At 41.3% G+C, this 24,570-nt stretch overlaps 1 pseudogene; it reads right to left on the minus strand.

Moving 5' to 3' along the window:
- Positions 1-3,976: 3,976 nt before the first annotated feature.
- The window catches only part of LOC138848725 (p53 and DNA damage-regulated protein 1 pseudogene), a 99,694-nt pseudogene continuing 79,100 nt past the window's right edge, over positions 3,977-24,570 (minus strand).

Raw genomic sequence — 24,570 nt, forward strand, 5'->3', positions numbered from 1 at the left:
TCAGGATATTTAGTGCTTGGACATTTTTAAACTTTAATTTTAGTTATAAATTGACAAATTGTAGTTATATATATATATTTATGGGTACAAAGTAATGCTATTATCTATGAATGAAATATAGAAAATTGAATCAAGCTAATGAACACAAATACAACCTCAAACTTTTTTGTAGTTAGAACATTTCAAATTTTCTTAGTGAGTTCAAAATGTACAATGCATAGTTTGCTACATTCACCATACTGTGCAATGTACATCAAAGAAAAATAAAGCCTTATTTCTCATGATTGAGGTTTTGTGCCCTTTGACCCTGAGGCCTCTATTTCTCCTTTTCTCCACCTTTTATACGCTCTGCTTCTATGCTTGAGATTGTTTTAGACTCTTCACATCATTGGGAAATTCATATTTTCTTCATATTTGTCTTTCTGGGCCAAGTTTACTTCATTTAGCATAATGTTCTCCAGTTCCATCCATCTTGTTGCATATGGCAAAATATCTTTGCTTTTTAAGGTTAACTAGGATTCCATTGTGACTGTGTGCCACATTGTCCTCATTCATTCAACTCTTTTTGAAGACTTTAGTTGATTCCATAGTTTGGCTATTGTTTTGGCACTGTCTTCAACAAATTGTTTCCAAATCTTTTGGGCAAATCCCCACAGTCAGATTGCTGGATCAGATGGCAATTCTGATTCTAGTGTTTTGAAGGCCTCCAACACAGTTTCTACTGATGGCTATATTAATTCACATTCCCATCAACAGGGAACAAGGGTTCTCTCCTCCACAGAATGTTTTGGCTTTTCATAATCAATTTTTAAAAATAATTTATAACTATGTATTGTGTTACTTTGTGGTCATCCCCAAAATTTCAGTTGACCTCATTCAAGGTATTATGAGGGGCAGATGTGTGGCACAGCTGGTTTACCTGCTACTTAGGACACTCATATCCCATGTTTGAGTGCCTGGCATCCAGTCCCAACTCTGCTTCTGATCTAATTGCCTGTTAATGCACAGTATGGGTGGGAGCAGATGACCGCCTTGCTGCAAACCAAGTTCTGCATCTCAAATAAAAATAAATAAACCTGAAAACCAGGAAAGTTATTGTGAGGCAGACATTTAACCTACCAGTTAATAAACTGTTTCATATGCCCGTGTTCAATATTGATGCTTGAGTCCCATACCTGGCTCCATTCCTGACTCAGCTTCCTGCCATTACAGACCATGGGTGGCAGCAATCATGGCTCAAGTAATTGGGTTTTCGCCACATGGCATACCTGGATTGGGTTCCCAGTTCTCAGCTTTTGCCACCGGCCAGGGACTATTGCAGTCATTTGGGAAATGAACCAGTAGATGGTACCTTCTTCTCTCTCTCTTTCTCTAATAGATAAATATTTAAAAAAAGAGATGTGCTGTGCATATCATAACTAATGCTTTGAAGAATATGCATTCTAGGATCCTTAAACTATATACTAGAGAAAAGTGATATAGAAGATTATCTCCAAGGGACATTTATCCAAGTCTGACACTAGATTTACCACAAATCCATCTGAAAGTCATACATGAATGGTTTTTATATTGGGGAGGCAGGGATAGAGATCTTTCTACTGACACAAAGATTTTAAGGTATAGCATCATTTCCTATGACAATGGTGCCACAGCATTTGGGTGCAGAAATGTTAATGAAAGTATATCAACACAACAGCACAACAGTTTTAGTTTTATCTATTTTTAAAATGACGTATTTATTTCTTTGAAAGGCAGACACACACACACACACACACACACACAGATTTACTCCCCTAATGACTGCAATAGCCAGGGCTGCGCCAGGCCAAACCGCAGGAGCTTGGAATCCATTTCAGGTCTCCTGCATGAGTGGCAGAGACCTGAATATTTGAGCCTTCACATGCTGCCTCCCAGGGTGTGCATAAGAAGGCAGGCAGATTAGAAGCAGAAGTAGGACTCAATCCTGAGCACTCCAAAACACGATATGAGGATCCTATGTGATGTCTTAATTGCTGTGCCAAATGCCTATGCCTGGCTTTTGTTTTTGAACATTTAGATTATCCTAGAAACAAATAATAATAAAAATGACGATTTACTGGTACAAATGATACAACTTACTTGAAGGTGTGGCATGTATTTTACTCTCTTCCAACATTCATGTGGAACTGTGCTTTAAAAAGTGGATTTTGGGGCCGGCGCCGCGGCTCACTAGACTAATCCTCTGCCTTGCGGCACCGGCACACTGGGTTCCAGTCCCGGTCGGGGCACCGGATTCTGTCCCGGTTGCCCCTCTTCCAGGCCAGCTCTCTGCTGTGGCCAGGGAGTGCAGTGGAGGATGGCCCAAGTGCTTGGGCCATGCACCCCATGGGAGACCAGGATAAGTACCTGGCTCCTGGCTTCGGATCAGCGCGGTGCGCCGGCCGCAGTGCGCTAGCCATGGCAGCCATTGTGGGGTGAACCAACGGCAAAGGAAGACCTTTCTCTCTGTCTCTCTCTATCACTGTCCACTCTGCCTGTCAAAAAAAAAAAAAAAAAAAAAAGTGGATTTTTGTAGTCAACTTGAGGGGTCTTATTGGGCAAGGGTATTGTGTGAAAGCTATTTTGAAATACCAAACCCTTGGGAGATCAGATATTCTTGATTGACATGCATCAGGACAGGAGTTGCCATAAAGTGATGTTTGAAGTGGTTTCCATAGCAGGAGAATCAAGTAGAGTATAAGCAAAAAGTGCTTCTTAACAGTTGGTGGAAATAGCTATGGAAGTTCCTATACAAATTCTTCCCATTATTAGTCTTTGATTCTAACCAATTCCGTTTTAGTATAGGATCATCAGTGTCCTAATGGTAAATCTCCAGGTTTAACATCAGGTTTAAGTGTGTGTTACTTGCTTGTTCAAAACTCTGTTTCATTTGTTTTTTCAAATATGTATTGGTTTCCTAGAGTCATTTCATTGGCTCTGTTCTCTAATAGCTTACTTGGTTTCTTTCTCCTTTTATTAAGATTTATTTGTTTATTTGGCAGGCAGAATTACAGAGAGAGAGGGAGTGGCACACACACACACACAGAGATGTCCCATCCACTGGTTCACTCCCCAAATGGCTGCAACAGCCAGGGCTGGACAGACTGTAATTAGGAGCCAGAAACCCCCTCTGGATCTTCCACGTGGGTGACAGGAGTCCAGGTACTTGAGCTATTTTCTACTGTTTTCTCAGTTACATTAGCAGGGAGCTGGAGTAGAAGTGGGGCAGCTGGAACACGAACTGGCCCCCATTTGGGATATTGGTGCCCCAGGCGGTGGCTTTACCCACTACACAATTCCAGCTGCTGGTTTCTCTAAGGGAAATAGTTATCTGCCACGTAGCATGTGGATCTCCACATCTTCCTGGTCAATTACTGATGGCTTATTTTGTTCTTTTTGTGTTCTCATGATCCTTATGGCTTTGCATTATTTTCTGTAGATTCAAAGATCTAGATACTTCTGGTCTTTACAGACTGATGTTAGCAGGGAAAGTCCTGTATCCAGAGATCCTGGGTGACCATCTGGCAATGTTCACAGATGATTTTTCTGGAGTCCTTGGGCAAGCTGACCTGATTCTTGAGTCAACTGCTGAGTGGGTCAAGTGTCTGGATCTATATGAGAAGACGTAGACCCTGAGTCTACTGGAATGTGACAGGATCTGAACACTGGAACCTGGGGTTGAGGCTTGCCTTGAATGTTTGGTCTGTGGGAGGCACACACAATATGTCCTGTGTCCACAAGCCATAGTGGTCAGACCCAGCAAACACAGCCAGGTTGAGGGCCTCTCCTGCCATCAGCAAGCAGCCCAGCACTACAGATCCTTTGCACGGACGGAACCATGGTGAGCTTCCTGATGCCTGCTGCCTCCCGGGCACAGCTGTTCTTGTCTTGCAGGTTTCAGGAATACACAACTCAGGGGGATGCCAGTCTTAGATTCCCCCTCCATGGTACTTAAGCCTCATCCTTTCAGGATGACTTTGAGAGCCTTAAGCTCATCCTGATTGAGGAGGTTCAGGTTACAGCCCTTCAGCTCTGGTTTGCTTTTGGCTCCAAAGAGGCGGCTGATCTCCACTTTAAATTGTTTTCCCAGTTTGTCTATTTCTTTATCCAGATGATCCTGATCTTTACCAATCATCCCTTTGGTCTGAGAGTGCAGCATCTTGATAAACATGCTCTCGAAGCAAACTGTCATATCTTCAGAGAGGCTGCGATCCTTCTGCAGCCCTCAGGTCATCTTGATTTTGATTCCTTTTGGTGCCCAGTTCCACAAGCTGCCTCTTGTCTTCCAACACTTCCTCCATGAGTTTTTCCACCTCCACCCGGTACCACAACACCTGCTCTGCCCAGGGGACAGCATGGCACCCAGCAGCTGCTGCCACAGCTCCAACACCACCCCAGTGTGTGGTTTCTTATGTTTCTGCTCTGCTTTGGTGCTGTCATCTTGCACCTATTTCAAATACAAATATCCTTTAAATTGTTTCTGGTTCAAATCCTAAGAAGTCCCTGATCCTCTACACAGAGCCTGAAGAAAGAAATCAATCAAGCATGAAATAGTGCTCCTCTTGGCCCATTAGGCTCACAGATGAAGTAGATGTACAATGCCACCTCACAAATTGCCACTCTTCTACTTACACAGGTATTTGCATTGGATAGGAAGGTAAAGATAGCTAGATACCCTTTATTTTACAATCTAGAAGGGAAGAAAAACCATTTCCTGCTGGTTGAAGGGTTAAGCATCATGACCTTAAAATTCTATTTAAGAAGTCCTGGTGGACTCCTGGGAACTAGAATTGCTGTCTTTATTGTGTTCCCCTGCTCAGTGTTTGAGGACTCAGGACTTGTCTATAAGCACTTAACTAAACTCACACACAGACATCACACTGCTTTTTCATATAAAGTCGGCCTTTTATTCTTACCTCTGTCATAAACTCAGTAAATTTTATTAGAGGATACTTCAAAAAATTTGTGGAGGGGCTGGTGTGGTGGCACAATGAGCCTGCCTTGCATGTTGGAACACTGGCTTTAGTCCAGGTTGTTCCACTACTGATACAGCTTCCTGCTAATGCACCTGTGAAGGCAGCAGAGGATGGCCCAAGTGCTTGGACCCCTGGCATCCATGTAGGAGACCTGGATGGAGTTCAGGCTCCTGACTTCAGCCTGGATCATCTCTAGCCATTGTGGGAACCTGGAGAGTGAACCAGCAGATGGAAGATCTCTCTCTCTCTCTCTCTCTCTCTCCAATCTCTCTGCCCTTCAAATAAATAAAATAAATGTTTAAAATTTTTTGTAGAAATTGATATATATATAAATATATATATAAAATATATATATATATAAAAATTGATATATATATATAAGGTTATTTTGGTGTGAATTTTTTGGAATGCATGTTTTTTTCCATAATATACATATCCCATGAATGCTTTGAGGGAAGGCTCTTACAGGTGACAAAATTTCTGAGCTATGTGATTTCAATCTGTTAAATAAGAGGAATATCCTCTACCTTTAGTACTGTTTCTGTTTATTAAAAAATATGGAGATGCAATTTAAAAAAAAATAATAACGGTATGACACTTACATGAATAACTCTATTTTGGTATTAAAATTGCATACTTTCTGTGTTCCAGACAGATGTATTCTAAATGTATGTTCCAAACAGAACTGTAAAATTAATGGACGTTTGTTCATTCAATCCCAAGAATACTAATTAGTATCCAATAAAGATGAAAGTAAATATCAAGTCATTCAGTTATTATGAGTTAGATTAGTAATGGAGGGAGAGCCATGCAAATAACTCTTCTAATTATGAAATGTCTACACTAAGACACCATTAGTCCTCCACACGCATATGGAAAAGAAAGAAAATTCCTTCTTTTAGATTGGAATTTATGAGGTCCTTTCCTTATACACTGAGAGTGGAAAAGTCGGGGAGCAATATGAGCAGGGAGATCAACAAGGGAGTCAAAAATAAGGTTTTCAAAAGCTTAGAATCTTGTTATGAGGTAGAAATTTGTTGGTCACTAAAAGCTTTTTTTTTTTTTTTTTGACAGGCAGAGTGGACAGTGAGAGAGAGAGACAGAGCGAAAGGTCTTCTTTTGCCGTTGGTTCACCCTTCAATGGCCGCCATGGCTGGCGCACCGCGCTGATCCAATGGCAGGAGCCAGGTGCTTCTCCTGGTCTCCCATGGGGTGCAGGGCCCAAGCACTTGGGTCATCCTCCACTGCACTCCCTGGCCACAGCAGAGAGCTGGCCTGGAAGAGGGGCAACCGGGACAGAATCCAGTGCCCCGACCGGGACTAGAACCCGTTGTGCCGGCGCCGCAAGGCAGAGGATTAGCCTAGTGAGCCGCAGCGCTGGCCAGAAATCTTAAACTTTTTAACTACAGATAGTCATTCAAATAGTAAACATGGATCCTATACAAGAATTTTAAGAAAGTAAAAGGAATGTCCTAAGACAAATATACTGGCATGTAGCAAACGTGACTCCAACCCATTTATTTTCTCCCTTCAGGTTCATGCATACAGCTTTTAAGTCGGGAGTACGTACTAAGGCCACAAGGTGTTTATTTAGCAAAATCAGTCAGTCATTTCTAGTTCCTTTCCTTCTCATCCTAACCACTGACCTTTTATGTATCCCAGCCTGAGTTATAATGTGCTCCTGGGAAGACTACAAAGAAAGATCTGGATTAATGCTACTTCTGCAAAGTTTCCTATGGTTTTTAATACTTTAAGGAAAACAATTTTTTATGAGAAAGTTTACTAGATGGTAAAACAAGAAAATCATCTTTGAATAGAGAAGCTACGCACTGTGGCCCTTTGATGCTGAGTAGCAGGTGTGCCAGTCTCAGCTGTCCAATGTAAATGAAAGCTGTCTCTTACACTGTCTGACGTAAATGAACCACTTGGCACACAAAAACATGTGCTTCCATCAATGTTAGCTTTTTTTTTTTTTTTTTTTTTTTTTTTTTTTTTTTTTTTTTTTTTGACAGGCAGACTGGACAGTGAGAGACATAGAGAGACAGAGAGAAAGGTCTTCCTTTGCCGTTGGTTCATCCCCCAATGGCTGCTATGGCCGGCTCACCATGCTGATCCGAAGGCAGGAGCCAGGTGCTTCTCCTGGTCTCCCATGGGGTGCAGGGTCCAAGCACTTGGGCCATCCTCCACTGCACTCCCGGGCCACAGCAGAGAGCTGGCCTGGAAGAGGGGCAACCGGGACAGAATCTGGCACCCCAAATGGGACTAGAACCCAGGGTACCAACACCACAGGCGGAAGATTAGCCTATTGAGCTGCGGCAACGTTAGCTTTTAAGATAGCATCTCACTCCATTCCCAGAGAAAGGGGAAGTAATAACCATGTCAACTGCAGAAGTTTCAGACTTCCTTTTCTTCCCTTCTGCCTTAACTCCTCAGTCCTAAATTGAAACATCACAGGGGCAATTGTCCTGGCGCGTTGGGTTAAGCCACCACTCAGGATGCCCACATTCCATTTCAGAGATCTGATTTTTTTTTTGTTTGTTTGTTTGTTTTTTTTTTTTATCTTTTATTTAATGAATATAAATTTCCAAAGTACGACTCATGGGTTACAATGGCTTTCCCCCCGATACCGTCCCTCCCACCCACAACCCTCCCCTTTCCCACTCCCTCTCCCCTTCCATTCACATCAAGATTCATTTTCGATTATCTTAATATACAGAAGATCAGCTTAGTATACCTTAAGTAAGGATTTCAACAGTTTGTTCCCACACAGAAACATAAAGTGAAAAATAATAGATGATTTTTTTTAATGATGATGAAATCAGATCAGACCTATTGTCATGTTTAATCCCAGTGAGAGTCAAGTTGGGAATTGATAATTTCTTTTTTTTTTTTTTTTTTTACAGAAGATCAGTTTAGTGTACATTAAGTAAAGATTTCAATCGTTTGCACCCCCATAGAAACACAAAGTGAAATATACTGTTTGAGTACTCGTTATAGCATTAAGCCTCAGTGTACAGCACATTAAGGACAGAGATCCTACATGAGGAGTAAGTGCACAGTGACTCCTGTTGTTGACTTTACAAATTGACACTCCTGTTTATGGCATCAATAATCTCCCTATGCACCAGTCATGAGTTTCCAAGGCTATGGAAGCCCCTTGAGTTCTCCGACTCTTATCTTGTTTAGACAAGGTCATAGTCAAAGTGGAGGTTCTCTCCTCCCTTCAGAGAAAGGCACCTCCCTCTTTGAAGACCTGTTCTTTCCACTGGGATCTCACTCACAGAGATCTTTTTGCCAGAGTGCCTTGGCTTTCCATGCCTGAAATACTCTCATGGGCTTTTCAGCCAGATCCGAGTGCCTTTAGGGCTGATTCTGAGGCCAGAGTGCTATTTAGGACATCCGCCATTCTATGAGTCTGCTGAGTATCTCACTTCCCATGTTGGATCACTCTCCCCTTTATTTATTCTATCGGTTAGTGTTAGCAGATACTAGACTTGTTTATGTGCTCCCTTTGACTCTTAGTCCTTTCATTATGATCAATTGTGAACTGAAGTTGATCACTTGGAATAGTGAGATGGCATTGGCACATGCCACCTTGATGGGATTGAATTGGAATCCCCTGGTATGTTTCCAACTCTACCAATTGGGGCAAGTCAGCCCGAGCATGCCCCAAATTATACATCAGAGATCTGATTTGAGTCCCAGTTTCCTTGTGCTTCCAATCTAGCTTCCCTTCCTGCTAATGCCCCTGGGAAGCAGTAGATGGTGGCTCAAGTGCCTGGGCCTCTGCCACCCAAGTGGAGATCCAGATAGATTCCTGGCTCTTGGCTTTTGTCTGGTCTACCCAATGGTGTTGCAGGCATTTGACAAGTGAATCAACAGATGGCAGCTCTCTGTTTTTGCCCTTTCTCTCTCTGTCTCTTCCACTCTTTTTGTCACTCTTTCAAATAAAATAAGAAAATCTTTTCAAAAAATTGAACAATAACCACCTCAAGAGGGGGAGGAATATTCCCCCAGAAAGAATTTTAAATATAACTCCAAGGAGCCACAGTACATAAACAGATTTTATGTAATGAATTTGATAGATAATAATTGATTACAGATAATGAATTCTACATTAAATATTTGGTATTACAATTATTTGGGAGGGACATAGTTAGGATAAAAAAGTCTAAAAGGCCCCTTCCTCCCCATCATGCATAAAAGATTGAAAAATGTTGCTGAGGTATAATGGAGGAAAAAATGACCAAACATTTATTCATCTTGTTCCAGTTTTTAAATTAAATAAAATGCAATTTAAAATTATAAATGGCTAATGCAATCTGAAGGCCACTTAGGTAGGCAATAAATGGGAAAAAATTATGTGCTGGATAAGAAATAATTGCCATTTGTTAAACATGATGAAAAGCTGACTATTCATCAGAGCCTACAAATTGCTAAAAGTGGGCACATTCAGGGTTGGAGCTATGGTCCCCTTTCTGTGAGTCCTGATGGCAGACTTCGGGTGCACCATGTGGTTAATCACTATGTTTTATTATTATTATTATTATTATTATTTTATGGAATGAATCAGGGCAGAAGAAACCAGAGCCATAGACATTTTAGCTTCTATTTTCTGGGGAAAGCAGACAAGTGTGCAAGAATCAGACACCCCTGAGTCATCAGTTTCAAGCTTGTATTCATGGCATTCTAATCAGAATGTCCTGTGGCCTTTTTTTAACTGGTCATTGATTCAGGGCCCTTGAATGAAGAGATAAATCCAGAAATCTAGTTGGCCTCAGCTTCCTGATCAGCAAGTCACCATATGGGTTTTGATGAGTCAATGTTTGTAAGTGAAGCTTAAGGATGGTCAGGATCTTGAATGTGTGGGCATTTGTTGTGTCTAAGAACTTTATCACCTCCCAGCACACTGTATACCATTGCCTGGCCATTATCCAAAAGGTATTCAGGACAATAAAAATCTGGGAGAACCAAAGCTTCTTATGCTACTTCCTATTTCTCTTTCCCATTAAAAGGGAACATGAATAAAAATACACGATCAAGAATATTCTGGTATCTAACTGCCTACTTGACACAGCCAATGGGTGTCTAAATAAACATATTCAAAAATGAATTCCTCACTTTTTGACTCCTAAGCTTTATCTTCCATCTTCCACCTGACAACTCTACTTGACATTTTCTTCATATTCTATTTTGAGTTTATTATAAAAGTCATAGATTTTATCTTCAAAATGTATCTTGAATTTACCTTTTTCACACCACCACCACCACTGTCTCATCCAAGCCACCACTAACTCTCCTATCTGTTCCCAGTGTTTCTGCATTGGCTCCTAAACTCTCTTTACAATGGAGCAGACAGATGACTGGTTCTTCCATGTCAGGTCATGTTTCTCCTCTGCTCAAAACGCACAGATGGCTCCCCTCTGAGAGAAAAACTCAAAGTCCTAATTACGCAGCTAGCCACAGACACACACGTGCTTCACTTTATGATGTTCTTCCTGTGTTCCAACCTCTTCCTGACTGTCTCTCAAACTTCCCAGGGAAGATCCCGTCACAGAATCCTTGATGTTGTTGTCCCCCCTTCCTGGGATGATGGAGAGCCTGGTGCTAGTTCCTGCTGTTCTTCACAGTTTTTGTTTTAAAGATTTACTTATTTGGGCCGGCGCCGTGGCTCAATAGGCTAATCCTCCACCTTGCGGCGCCGGCACACCGGGTTCTAGTCCCGGTTAGGGCGCCGGATTCTGTCCCGGTTGCCCCTCTTCCAGGCCAGCTCTCTGCTATGGCCAGGGAGTGCAGTGGAGGATGGTCCAGGTGCTTGGGCCCTGCACCCCATGGGAGACCAGGAAAAGCACCTGGATCCTGGCTCCTGCCATCAGATCAGCACGGTGCGCCGGCTGCAGCGGCGGCCATTGGAGGGTGATCCAACGGCAAAGGAAGACCTTTCTCTCTCTGTCTCTCTCTCTCACTGTCCACTCTGCCTGTAAAAAAAAAAAAAAAAAAAAAAAAAAAAAAGATTTACTTATTTGAAAGGGGGGGGGGAGAGGGAGAGACAAAGAGAGAGAGAGAGGGAGGAAGGGAGGGGGAGAGAGAGAGAGAGAAACTTTCACCCTCTGGTTCACTCCTCAAATACCCATATCATCAAGAGCGGAACAGAAACAGAAGCCAGGAACCAAGCACTCCAATAGGGTCTCCCACATGCATGACAGGGATCCACATACTTGGGCCATCATTTCTGCCTCCCAGAAAAAAAAATTAGCAAGCAACTGGATTGGAAGTTTGAAGTAGCCAGAATTTGAACTGGGAAGTTTGATATCGGATACCAAATGATGGTTGAACTCACTGTACAAAAACATCTGCTCTAATGTCAGATTTTTTACTCAAAAGTCACCTTCCTTTCCATCCCACTTCATGTTCTATGCCAGCAGCACAACAAGAACCAGTCCATTCGGGGGATTTTACATAAATTCCTGTATTTTAACCTCTTTCTTACAGGTATATATTCTGTTATCTTGTACACTGTTGGCATGAGGAACAAAAATGTAATCTACTCAACTCTCTATTCTAGCCCCATTGCCTAGACATAGTAGACATTTCCAAATAATTGTTAAATACATGAATACACATCTAAGTGTTTTCTTTATTAACCTAATTTCAAAGCTTGTTCAGTTCATCTAACAGAAGACAGCAAAGCTCTTGAAGAACATTTTGCAAACAGTCTTAAAACTTTGGATCTGATTTGTCTGTGTTCCAGTTCCCTGTAGCAGGACTTCAATGAATACTAATCCAGGGCTTTTTCCAGGCAGAACCAATGGCTATTGGGTTCTAGATCCTTCCATTGCCTAGTTGCTTTGCTCAATTGGGTTCTGTTTCACTTGCTTGGAATCATAGAATCTGGAGTCATTTCATTCTCTAACATCAAAGTCCCTTGAGACCATCAGTATAGGACTCCCTTCTGAGCCTGTAAGATAGCTAGATAAACTACAGTGCTCAACTTTCTTGTACTGTGCAATGCAACTTCATCCGGAGGTGCCTTTATTTCCATATATGATTTTCTTTCTGCTGGGGAGAAATTATGCCTTTGGGCTTCGAAACTCACTGAGGTAGCTAAAGTCTTTCACTGGTTTCCTCATCTCCCTCCACTATTACCTGCATAACACATAGAAATTGTCGAGGACGGAAGTGTGGTTGTAATGAGCTCCCTTCGTTTGGAACTGGAGCATGTGAAGACAGAACATGAATGTTACAAGAAACAGGAAGAAAGAAAGAGGAGCTCAGAAGCTATCTTGCAGTAAATTCATCAGAAGCAAAGCTATTATTTCTAAATATTATTTCTAAATGTCTAATAAGAGTAAACTCATTCTATCTTCTATGTTTCTTATCTGTAAATAAAGACATTGATTTTTAATAATTACCACTTCTAATACTTTTTTTTAAATTTTTTTTTTGACAGGCAGAGTGGACAGTGAGAGAGAGACAGAGAGAAAGGTCTTCCTTTGCCGTTGGTTCACCCTCCAAAGGCTGCCGCGGCCGGTGCGCTGCAGCCGGTGCACTGCGCTGATCCGATGGCAGGAGCCAGGTGCTTCTCCTGGTCTCCCATGGGGTGCAGGACCCAAGCACTTGGGTCATCCTCCACTGCACTCCCTGGCCACAGCAGAGAGCTGGCCTGGAAGAGGGGCAATCGGGACAGAATCCCGCGCCCCGACCGGGACTAGAACCCGGTGTGCCGGCACCGCAAGGCGGAGGATTAGCCTAGTGAGCCGTGGCGCCAGCCCACTTCTAATATTTTTAACAGAGGTTTTTGGAAAGTTCTATGTTATAGAAACAAGATATAATCATGAATAAAAGAGGCTGAAAGTTAAAAGCCTTGAGATAAAGAATTAGTCCCTCCCCTAAAATGGTAGAAACACAGAGAAGAAATTGTCAGAAAAAAAAAAGTAATACAACCAAAATTCTGGGGCTTTTCCCCAGCACATGAAGGGAGGGCTCCTACTCAAGTGTAAGCTTTCTAGGCAAGGGAACAGAGAAGCAAAGGAGGAAAGCTGAGTGGCCACACTGAAGTCCTTGAAGATCATTTATTTCACCTACCAGTATATTGTGGTAACTAACACTGCAGACTTTGATGTCAGATAACTTTCTCCATATTTCTTTCTGAAGAGTCCCTGAAGGTTATGGAAGCTCCTAAATAATTGTATTATGGAATGTAAACTTTTATGTTCCTTGGTACAAAACTGGAACATTTCTTTCCATGAAAGACACATTCATTATATCACACACACACACACACACACATCTTTATACTCCAAAACCACAATTTTTCTAATGATATTCTATTGACTTTTTCTTAGCTATAGCTTTCAATAATTATTTGCATATTCTACTTCTCATCAAGTCTTTTTGGTGAAGGGTAGTTGTTATTGAGATATATTTTTGCAAATTTTGTCAACTTCTAAAAACTGATGTTCATCTTTACCCATATAGTCATTTGTGTATAAATGCTCTTTTTAAAAGCTAACCAGACATAAAACAATCCCTGTGCACTTAGATGCTCTTCAGATACAACTGGTCCCAGGCTGGGTAGCCAGACTCCCCACTGTCCTGCAGTATTTGCCACGTTACCTCCAAACCTGCCTCTGTTCATGAGTTCTCTATTTTGAAAATTTGCCCTCTCCCCTAACCCCATTCTTTGTACATCCTTCACTTTCAACTCTTACCCATGGGTTATTTTTTCTTTCTATATATTTGAAAGGCAGAGTGACAGAAAGAAAGGTAGAGACAGACAGAGAGGAGAGAGGAGAGAGGAGAGAGGAGAGAGGAGAGAGGAGAGGAGAGGAGAGGAGAGGAGAGGAGAGGAGAGGAGAGGAAGGGAAAGGATGGGAGGAGAGGGGAGGGAGGGGAGGGAAGGGGTAGGGAGAGGAGAGAAAGGTTTACCTTCTATCCACTAATTCACTCTCCAAATGGCTGCAACAGCCAGGGTTGGGCGAGGCTGAAGTCAAGAATCAGCACTCCATCTAGAGATACAAGTACTTTGCTATCTTCCAATACTTCCTCAGGCACATCTGTAGGAAGCTAGAACTGCCTAGACTTGAACCAGCACTCTGATATGGGATTTGGGTATCACAAGTGGTGGCTTAACCTCCTATGCTAGAACACCAATAACCCATGGGTTAGATTATTGAGTGCATTCCCTGTTCATTTACATTTACGTTCTAGGATCCTGCAGTTTTCCAAGTAACTTCTGCCCCATATTCTCACTTTTACATTAGAATTTTGTTTCACTCACTTCTTCCCAACCTAAATCTGTGTGGGATACTCCTTTATCCCAATGTACATTCATATAGTTCTTAGAATCAGTTCCCCCAAGATGCACCTTTAATTTCCATCCCAGTCCTACTCTCACACTTACCACTTGTCTGCATATTTTCACTATCTGTTTTGCCTCTAAGGAGAGCAACTTATGTTCCAATATGAAAGGACTTCAAAAAGTTCACAGAAAAACAGAATGGAAAAATGTTACTTTGGTGTAATTTTTTTAAAAATTCATGTACAATTTTTTCGTAATACACATTAGCAGAACCTCTCCCTATAGGCATGGATTTCAATTTTTGCACCAAAATACTTTTAAATTCCAGTTTTCATTTGCTAGATTGAGAGAGAGTGAAAAGTGGATGGATGGATGCATGGATGGATGGATGGAGAATGCTCTCATCCTCTGGTTCACTCCCCTAATGCCATGTCTAGGTCGTGGGGGTGTGGTGTAATTGGGAATCAGAAATTCAATCCAGGTTTCCCACACAGGTGACAAGAATCTAATCATTGAGTCATTACCCACTTCCTCCTAGGTTCTGTATTGTTAGGAAGTTGAGGTGAGAAGTCAGAGCCAGGTATCAAACTCAGGCACTCTATAGTGGAAGATGGCTGTCATAACAACTAAGCTAAACACCCAAGATGTTCCAAGAACTTTTGAAGTGCCCTCATGTATGTATGTATGTGTGTGTGTGTAAATGGATACAGGTCCAACTGCCATAAACATGTGCTGAAGAAAGCATTCCAATGCATTAATCCTACTAAAGAATTTCATATTTTAATCAGTGTTCATATATTCAGCATCTTAGAGAAATAACATTCTGGTTCTAGCTTAGGACATCAAACCTCCACAGGCAGTGATAATCCAACAAGTATCTATGAAACCCCAGGAGTCTGCTCTATTGAGATGCAGCAGTGCCTGATACAATGATATCCCCTCTCCTGGAGTTATGGGACTATGACACCCTGCTGTAAAAGAAGCCAAGAAACAAGGCAAACAGTTCACAAAGATTCTGTGTTTTTCCCTAAATTTGAATGATTTATCCTCCACAGATATTATTGTACTTTTGAAATTTTGTTCTGAGTAGGATTTTTTTCCTGTAATAGAACAGGTTTTATACTGTAGCTAGAGATTTTGTGCTTCCTTCACAGGAGAGCCACAGTAGCTGATCTTAAATATTAGAAATACTTTGATGTCTTTGGTGCACCTCAGATGATAGACCACATCATAGATGACAATTTTTTCATCAGAATTTATAGGGTAGAAATTGAAATCGTATATCCTGGGCTCAGATAGCTCAGATAATGTTCAGCTACACAACTGGCTCCTTGTATGGATTTTATTTTTGTTTTAAAGATTTATTTTATTTGAAAGGCAGAGGTACACATACACACACACACACACAGAAAAAGAGAGAGAGAGAGAAAGACAGAGGGGAGATAGGGGGAGGGAGGGAGAGGAGAGGAATGAATGAATATGTTCTGTCTGCTGGTTCACTCCCCAAATGGCTGCATGCCAATGCCAAGAGTTTCATCCTGGTCTCCCATGCGGGTACAAATCCTCCACTGATTTCCCAGGCGTATTAGCAGAGAGCTGGATTGGAAGTGGAGCCGCCAGGATTGAACCAGTGCTCATATGAGATGCTGGCAGCACAAGTGAAGCTTACCCACTGCACCACAGCACCAGTTCTTCCTTGTAAGACTTTCTGTGTCACAATCCCCTTATTTGTAAAACTGGACAAACAGTAGTACTGGTCAGTAGGCTGTCATTCATAATCTATGTGCAATGTCTTGTGCCTAGAAGTGCTATATGTGTTTGCTATTATTATTACTAAATAAGCTACTGAAGAGAGCACTTCTAAACACAAATCCCTCAGAGGCCTCTATTATCAATTTGGAGGTGTATTTTTTGTGAAAAAAATATAAGCCTGGAGATACAACAAAGATATATTTTAAAATTCAGCAAACCTTTTAAAATTACATGAGTAAAGAAAAAGAGAATGCTCATTTTCTGATGAAGTCTTTAAAAAAATACTCAAATCAAGTCATTGAATATTAATGGGAAAGGAACCAGGGTTGATTTTCTTTTTGACAAAGAAGCAAGGCTGTGGTGGTGGGGGGGGAGGGAGAGTGGGGAGGAGGGAGGGCAGCATCCCCTGTCACAGCTCTGTGTACTGGGACATCACTGGAGCCCACTGCACCCTCATCCCCCAAATCCCCTCCCTGGAATGTGGTGTTTAGATTCTGCAGCGTGCTAGTGTCTCGAAATAAACAAAGCAGTCGGGGCTGATGGGAAAAATGGAGGCAGAAATCTTGGTGGGGCAAAGATTCTGTAATGAAAGAATGGAGTGGGCACCATCATGAGAAGAACGTTCTTGATTCTCTTTCCTGGCAGCATTGGTGTCCTTGATGAGTATGGTCACACAGGATTGATCCATCTCCATAATCACATTCACAATTTCCTGCATTGTAGGTGATTTTTTTTATTATGCCACTATACTGATCCTGTCAAATATTCTTGCAAAAATGTGCCTTACCTGTGGGTGACAAAGGCCGGTTTTGCTCAAGTTCCCTTTAAGTCTAGCCAGTGCTTTAAAAACCACTTCATTTTTATGATTACCTGATCCTTGGCATGGGGCTCTGCTTTTAAAATATATTTCCTGATTATTTTCACCGTCACTGCTCTCTAACTAGCTAAGAACAGGAGTCTTTAGGACAGATGATTAATTGGTTTAATTTTTCTTTTTCCCTAAAGGCGATGTTGTCTGTTCGGAATGAGAAGATGTGAGGGCATCAGTGTGGGGACACAGGTGGGTTAGGAGGAGCTGTGGTTAGGAGGAGTAGTGAGTGCCACAGAGGAGTGGGGCTACTAAGGAAACCTATCTCAGTGTTAACCCTGCCGGTGAAGTCAAGAGCCAGTTCCCATCAGCGCTTGTCAACCACCTGTGAAGATCTCCGCCCCGCTCCAGGTTACTAACTCCCAGTGACAACTGAAGTTGCTAAGTATTTACACCATGCGTATGGACAAATACAACAAATCAGGTTTTGTCCTTTTCATTTCCCAACGAATGGCAGTGAGTCTTGTGCTGCAGTTGTGGTGTCACAGGTAAAGCCTCCATTTGTGATGCTGGCATCCTGGATGGGTGCCAGTTGGTATCCCAGCTGCTCCCCCTGTGACCCAGCTCCCTGCTAATGGTTTGGGAAAAACAGAAAAAGATGGCCCAAACATTTAGGATCCTGCTACCCACGTGGGAGACCTGGTGAAGCTCTTGACTCCTGGCTTCAGCCTGGCCTAGTGCTGGTCATTGCAGCCATCTGTAGAGTGAACCAGCTGAAGGAAGAACTCTCTCACTCTTTCTCTGTGTGTGTGTGCATGTGTCTAACCCCAACTTTCAAAATAAATGAATGAATCTTTAAAAGATAAACAAACAATGCCAGTCTTCAAATATTTACCAGTACACACCTGACTATGCTAATCATAAACAATAAGCTGATAAATTACTACCAAAATCCTAATCTGGATTGATTTATTCTGAGGAAATGATACCCAAGAAAGTTAAATATTGACTCAACCACAGGTTACTTAGAAATGGAGTATGTGCTATTGTTTTGAAGGGAAACATCTCTTATATTCTGCCCTTCCCACAAAACCTTACATTTGTACCTATTGAATCTTCTATCATTTATTATATGTATTTGCTGATGTCTATTGTATTCCTTGTGAGTAAAGCTATGTACGATTTATCTTCATTTATCTGGTATCAGCTAGTGTTGAACAGAATCCTGAAGGTTCCTTGATATGCTTCTTTCTGATTTATTCACTTCAAACAGGATAGAAATATTCCTTGGCTCAACAATGTCTTGGGATTATTTTAGGAATCAAGCTACAGGATATAAATGCCAGCCAGTCTTCTAAGGAGGAACCTCACATGTAACTCTCAATGTGCTCTGAAATGGATGGCATGATGGGTATTTATTACTTGTTATTTGGAGACAGCTAGAAAGGATAAATAATCAGAGGGACTGTAATCAAAACAATGATTTGCCACTTCCTAACTGTAACCTGTAGGAAAGTCAGTTAACTACTTGAGCCTATTTTCACATTTTATAAATGAGACAAAGAAAACCTAGCTGATAGCTTACACAAGAAAATTACAGTGGCATAGTATGTATGAAGCTCCTTGTTCGTAGCTGCTGGCTTATCGAAGATGCTTGACAAATACTCAGTCCCTACACAACAGAACAGTTGTAAATGCAAAGCTGTCTAATGCTGCTGACCTCAGCAATATAAATGACAATGATCATCCTTGTCGTCAACATCAGCACCACACTGTCTGAGAACAAGAAGCTTTCACAGTGATGATCAATCCATCAGCAACAGTTTTTTACAGAAGTTCCAAATCCAATGCACTTTAGGTACATTTCCATACTATAAAGAAGAAAAAATACTCTAGTCAACTAAGCTAGACACAGAAAGACAAATAACACACGTTCTCTCTTATATGTGGAGCTAAAATTTAAAAAAAAGAAAGGAATCCCTGTCTGTAATTTTTGCTACAAAATGTTTTATCCAACTTTGTGTAAAACATTTGTCAAAGAAATTTACAGTGTTAATTATTTTGTGACTTTTAAAATTTATATGAGTGAAGTTCAACATCTTTTCATTTGATTATGGTTTACAGTGTTTGCCAGTTTTCTTGCTGGACTATGGTCTTTTTATCTTCCATTTGTTGAACCTTATTGAGTAGAGCCATTAAGTCTTTGAATATATTGTAGATAAAATTGGTTACTCAAAAATAAGTAAAATATTAAATTAAATATAAAAAAAGGTTTACCTATTTGAAAGCACACACAACTTTCTCATAACAGGGCAATGCCATGTTCTTCCTTCGGAAGCAGCCAGAGTTCTCTGGAGAGGTATCTTAATTCTTGCTTATAAATGCTGAGTCACCTTGACTCCTCCGTGCATCCAGGTTCCTATGTATGTGATCATCTGTTCACAATATGCCTCCTTCTTCAGACTGAGATCTCTAGACTAGGAACTGTGATGGTTGCATTTTTCTACTTTCTGAACTCGAAAATAGGCATTGACTCACTTTTCCTCTTAACCCAAAGTCCAAAAGGAAATACCCAAAGAAAAGGTGACACCCAACAATAACTATTCACAGATCTTATTCAATCAGGTGAATGAAGCTGTGATCACTTGTATCTGTAATTTCTTCAAGTCAATAGTTGCTTCCCAGGGCACCTGTGGACTAATTAGATTAACAGTTACTGTCAGGGCTATCTAATTGCTTTTACTGAAGAAAGCAAATTGCAGACAGTAGATATCAGTGTAAAATCAAACAGAAAACAGGTGTTTGCTAATTAAAACTGAGATTTTAATGAATGACCCATGCAGTTTTGGTGAATAAATACCACTCCTGGCATCTGTTGCATAATTAGATTCTCTCTCTCTCTCTCTCTCTCTCTCTCCCTGACCCACTCTGCCAACATACGTAAGTAAATAACTGAAATGACAAAAAAAAGCAGCAGCAGCAACAGTCTAGTAATCATTACTTTTCAGAAAAAGGCAAGAGCAGATGTTTCTGTCCAGGTAACTGTATACAAACCAATCAAAAGGAACTAGAGAAACACAGTCAGTACATGTGTACATAGGCATTTATCTAATGGTTTACACATTAAAGAAAATAATATATTTGTGAAAGAGGTGACAGGACTGCAAAGAATAGGGAAAGATCCCATTAAAACATTTTAATGCACGAGTTGTTCAGAGGACCCTGGGGGAGGCTTCTGATGAGTTCTGGTTCATCTACCATTGGAGTCTTTACTTTGAGTTAATTGGGCTTCCTGCTGAGACGACCTCATCTGATGGATGCTGCTTTTTGCTTTTCGATCCATTTGAAAGTAAAAGAGAAGCTAATTTTAAAATATAATAATAAGTCTGGGGAATGTGCCCGGTAAGCAGGTTCAACTGTATAGAAATGCCTCATTTTTAGAAAAGCGAAAATGAGAGAACCAACTGAGAATGACTTAATAGAGAGGACACGAACAAATGCCAGGGCATTTTGTTGAAATCATCATTGCAGAAACGTTTTCCCACCATTAGTCGTCTAGTGCATAAGTGTTGTAGTAAGTGAATTTGGGGTTGTAACTACTTTATGCAATTAAACCCAAATGCAATATCTCAGTTACAGGACCTGTAAGATCTTGTCAAACTACTGAGTGCTGTGTCAACTAATAAACTATCAGAGGTGTTGAAATCTAAGGAAATCAAACAGTTTTTTCAAAAAAAAGATTTATGTATGTATGTATATATGTATGTATGTATTAGAAAGGCAGAGTTACAGAGAGAAAGGGAGAGAGAGACAGAAAACAAGAAGTCTTCTATACAGTAGCCAGGAGCTGGGCCAAGCTGAAGTCAGGAGCCTCATCTGGTACCTTAGCCATCTTGTTCTGGTTTTCTAGGCACATTAGCAGGGAGCTGGATCAAAAGTGGAGTAGCTGGGACATGAACAGGTGCTCATATGGTATGAAGGCATCCCAGGTGCCAGCTTAACCTGTTATGCCTGAACATTGGCCCCAAGGTGGCTTCTTGAAATTGTCATGACTAATTTAAGGGTGCTAGATCACAAAGGCCATGGGATGAGAGCATCATATGTTCCCTACAGGTCATTGCTTTCTTTTGAGAATGGAATCATGCAACCATGACCATGGGTCAGGGTAAGCACCAGAGATCTGTGTCAAATGTTCGAATCTTCTGTGACTTTTTGTCCTATTTCAACTGCTTTTCAATGACTATGAGGCACTTCAAGAAGTTCATGGAGAATAGAATTTAAGGATATGTTTGTGTTTATCTTGGTGCCTGTTTTTAAGCCATGCATAATTAAATTATAAAAATTAATTTATTGACTTGCTTGAGAGACATGGGATAGTGGTTGAGACAGAGAGGAGAGGAGAGGAGAGGAGAGGAGAGGAGAGGAGAGGAGAGGAGAGGAGGAGAGGAGTGGGAAGAGAGGAGAGGAGAGGAGAGGAGAGGAGAGGAGAGGAGAGGAGAGGAGAGGAGGAGTGGGAAGAGGGGAGAGGAGGGGAGAGGAGAGGAGAAGAGGGGAAGGGAGGTGAGAGGAGGGGAGAGGAGGGGAGGGGAGGGGAGAGGAGGGGAGGGGAGGGAAGAGGAGGGGAGGGGAGGAATGGGGAGGGGAGGGGAGGGGAGGGGAGGGGAGAGGAGGGGAGAGGAGGAAAGAGAATATTGGTACATTTCCCATGTGCCTCGAGTGGCCAGAGCTGGGCCATGCTGAAGCTGGGAACTAGGAATTAAATTCAGATCTCTTAGATGAGTGGCAAGGTGCCAACTATTCGAGTCATCACCATTGTGTCCTAAGGTTTGCATTAATAGGAAGCTGGAGTCAGGAATCGGAGCTGGGTATCAAACTCAAGTTCTCCAATATGGGATGCAGGCATCTCAATCTGCTAGCCCAAGATTGGGCCTATAGCTTTTATTCATAATAGTGTTCCCATGAACTTGTGAAGAAAGAACTCTGTGTTCTAAAAAAAAACCAACCACCCAACCAAACAAACGTAAAACCACAAAACATTTAGCACACACATACATACAAATTTTAGATCTGTTACTGTGTGTGTAGCATGCCTTATATGTTTGCACAAATCATCCACTGTTTTGAATGATTGTGGATAAAAATAGGCTCGTTATGATGTGTCAGGGCAGGACTTTAAGCTCGCCCAAGTGCCTCACTGCACTTCCCCAGGGAACGCTTCACGCACTCTCCATGTCCCAGTGACCCGTATCAGCCACCTGTGACATTTGCCAGTTCTGCCTCCTGGGTCCTGCCTGCCACTGAGTTTTCTTCCCTCTTTGTAAGGGCTCTGTCAGGGAGGGTGCCACATGGTCAGGGTGGCTGACCTTGTTGATCCAGAAAGACCATTGTAGGTTCAGTGTTCGCACTATTCTCAGCCTTCAGTTTTCAGGATGTCTAGAGAAACCGGGCTTGGGACAGTGCCTAGAAGAATGTCCTCTCCATTTTGCAGATGTGTGTTGTTACCTGGGTGCTGAAACAGCCTGCTTTCATATGCCTGAAGTCTCTTGTATGAAAATAATATCCACAATGGAAGATGAAGTTGAGCAAAGGGTGCCAAACATCACTTCCAAGCCCGTGACACAAAACTCTTCGAGGGCTGGTCCTCCTTGGTCTTTTCTCTTTAATACGATGTTGACAAGCTCAACAACAAGCACAGCCATAGACAGACCATGGTAGAAGGTGCCTTTGCCTCAGGTCATGGAGTAGGTGACCTACAGATCTGAAACATTTGCTTAACACATCCCATCTTTCCATCAGTCTACTGTAATATGAGGTATACCTGTAAGAATAGGTGTGCCCCAACTAGGTCATTTCCATTTCTTCCTTCTTCTACAACTTCAGAAGTCTAGAAGACAAGCTAGACTTCAAGACTTTCATCTACGTTTCTCTTGATCTCTTTTCATATACTCTCTCTTTTCTATTACACACACACACACACACACACACACACATATATATATCTGGAAAATTCTGAGAATTATTTGAGTACCTAATTCCACCATCTTTTTTTTTTTCTGTTGACTCCCTTAACAATGGCTTTGTCACTTGTATTTGCTGTGTTTATTACCATTTTAGAAGCTCATTTCCTCTGTAGCTTAATCTTTATTGCCTGAGTTTCTGTATCTAAAGGTCTTCTTTGAAGCTGGATTTGCATTTGCTTCTGTCTGATGCAGGAGGATCCCAGCAACCTAAAGTTACTTTGAAATAAGCATTCAATTTAAGGTTATTTTATTTTGATGTCAGTGAGAACAACACCCAAAATAAAGGTTTGTGATAGAAAGTCAAATATGACACTTTAGAGTTATTTTCCTTTGCTTCTTTTTTTCCCTAGAATGAGGTCTGGTAACTAATCCTCTTCCCACCTCTCTCTGCAGGCAGGATTTTTGTGGTTGCTTTTACTTACCACATGGTTCAATTGTTCATTCGTTCAACTTTTCTTGACAGGATGGGAAGGGGGAACCTCTAGTCCAAGCCAACCTCTCTGCTTTCTCATGCCCAGGTTTTGTCTCCTATACTTTCCCCATGGAGTCCATTAAGATTAAGCTCTATCTCACCAGAGCAAACGTCCCAGAATATTAGCTTCTAGTACAGTCACCTAATGTATTTCCATTTTTTCAGTATCTGTTGGATGCTTTCCTTTACTTATCTGTTCATTCATTGCAAGGTATGATGCTCATCTTTTTCCAAAGTTTTGCATGTTTATTTTCAAGAAGTACCTTGTAGAAATTTAGTTATGTGTTTATTTATGAATAGATTATTTTAGGATAAACAGGTTCACAGGAGGGTTCAGTAGAATATACAGACTTTTCCCATGTACTCCCAGCTCCTACACATGTATACTTCTCCATCACTAACAATGCCCACCAGAGTGGTACATTTGTTACAATAAATGAGGGGACATTGATACAATATTATCACCCAAAGTATGTCGTTTATATTAGAGTTCACTCTTGGACTTGTTCATCCTTTGGATCTGGAATATGTATACTGGCATGTATCCACCCATAGAGTCTCACAGATGACAGATACCTGGCTGTAAAAATCCTCTATGCTGAAAAAAAAAATCCTCTATGCTGTACCTACCCATCCCTTCCTACCCTCAAACTCTGGTAAGCACTGGACTTTTTATCACCTCTGTAGTTTTGCCTTTTACAGAGGAGTGTCATATAGTTGGAATCATAAGGCATGTAGCTTTTCCTGTTTGATTCCTTTCACTCAGATATATGGGTTTAAGTTTCCTTTATGTCACTTTATGACTTGTCGAAACATTATTTTCAAGTGCTGAGTATCACTATTACATTGTCTGAAGATACCACATTTCATTGATTTATTCACTTACAGAGAAATATCTTGGTTGTTTCCAAGTTTTGGCAATAATGAATAAAGGTGTTATAAACATCCATGTATAGATTTTTGTTCTAAGTTTTAAGTGCCTTTGGGTAAATAGCAAGTAGAAAAATTGATCGACTGTAGGAAAGAAGAGCATATTTAGTTTTGAAAGAAATTGCCAAACTGTCTTCCTAAGTGGCTCTGTGCCATTTTGCATCCCTACCTGCAAAGAGTGAAAGTTCTTCTTGGTCCACATGCCTACTAGAATTTGATGTTATCAGTATTCAGGATTTTGGCCATTCTAACAAGTATGTAGTGTAGTTCCTTATATATTCTGTGATGGAATT

The sequence above is a fragment of the Oryctolagus cuniculus genome, chromosome 2, assembly GCF_964237555.1.
Source record: "Oryctolagus cuniculus chromosome 2, mOryCun1.1, whole genome shotgun sequence".
Taxonomy (NCBI): Eukaryota; Metazoa; Chordata; class Mammalia; order Lagomorpha; family Leporidae; genus Oryctolagus; species Oryctolagus cuniculus.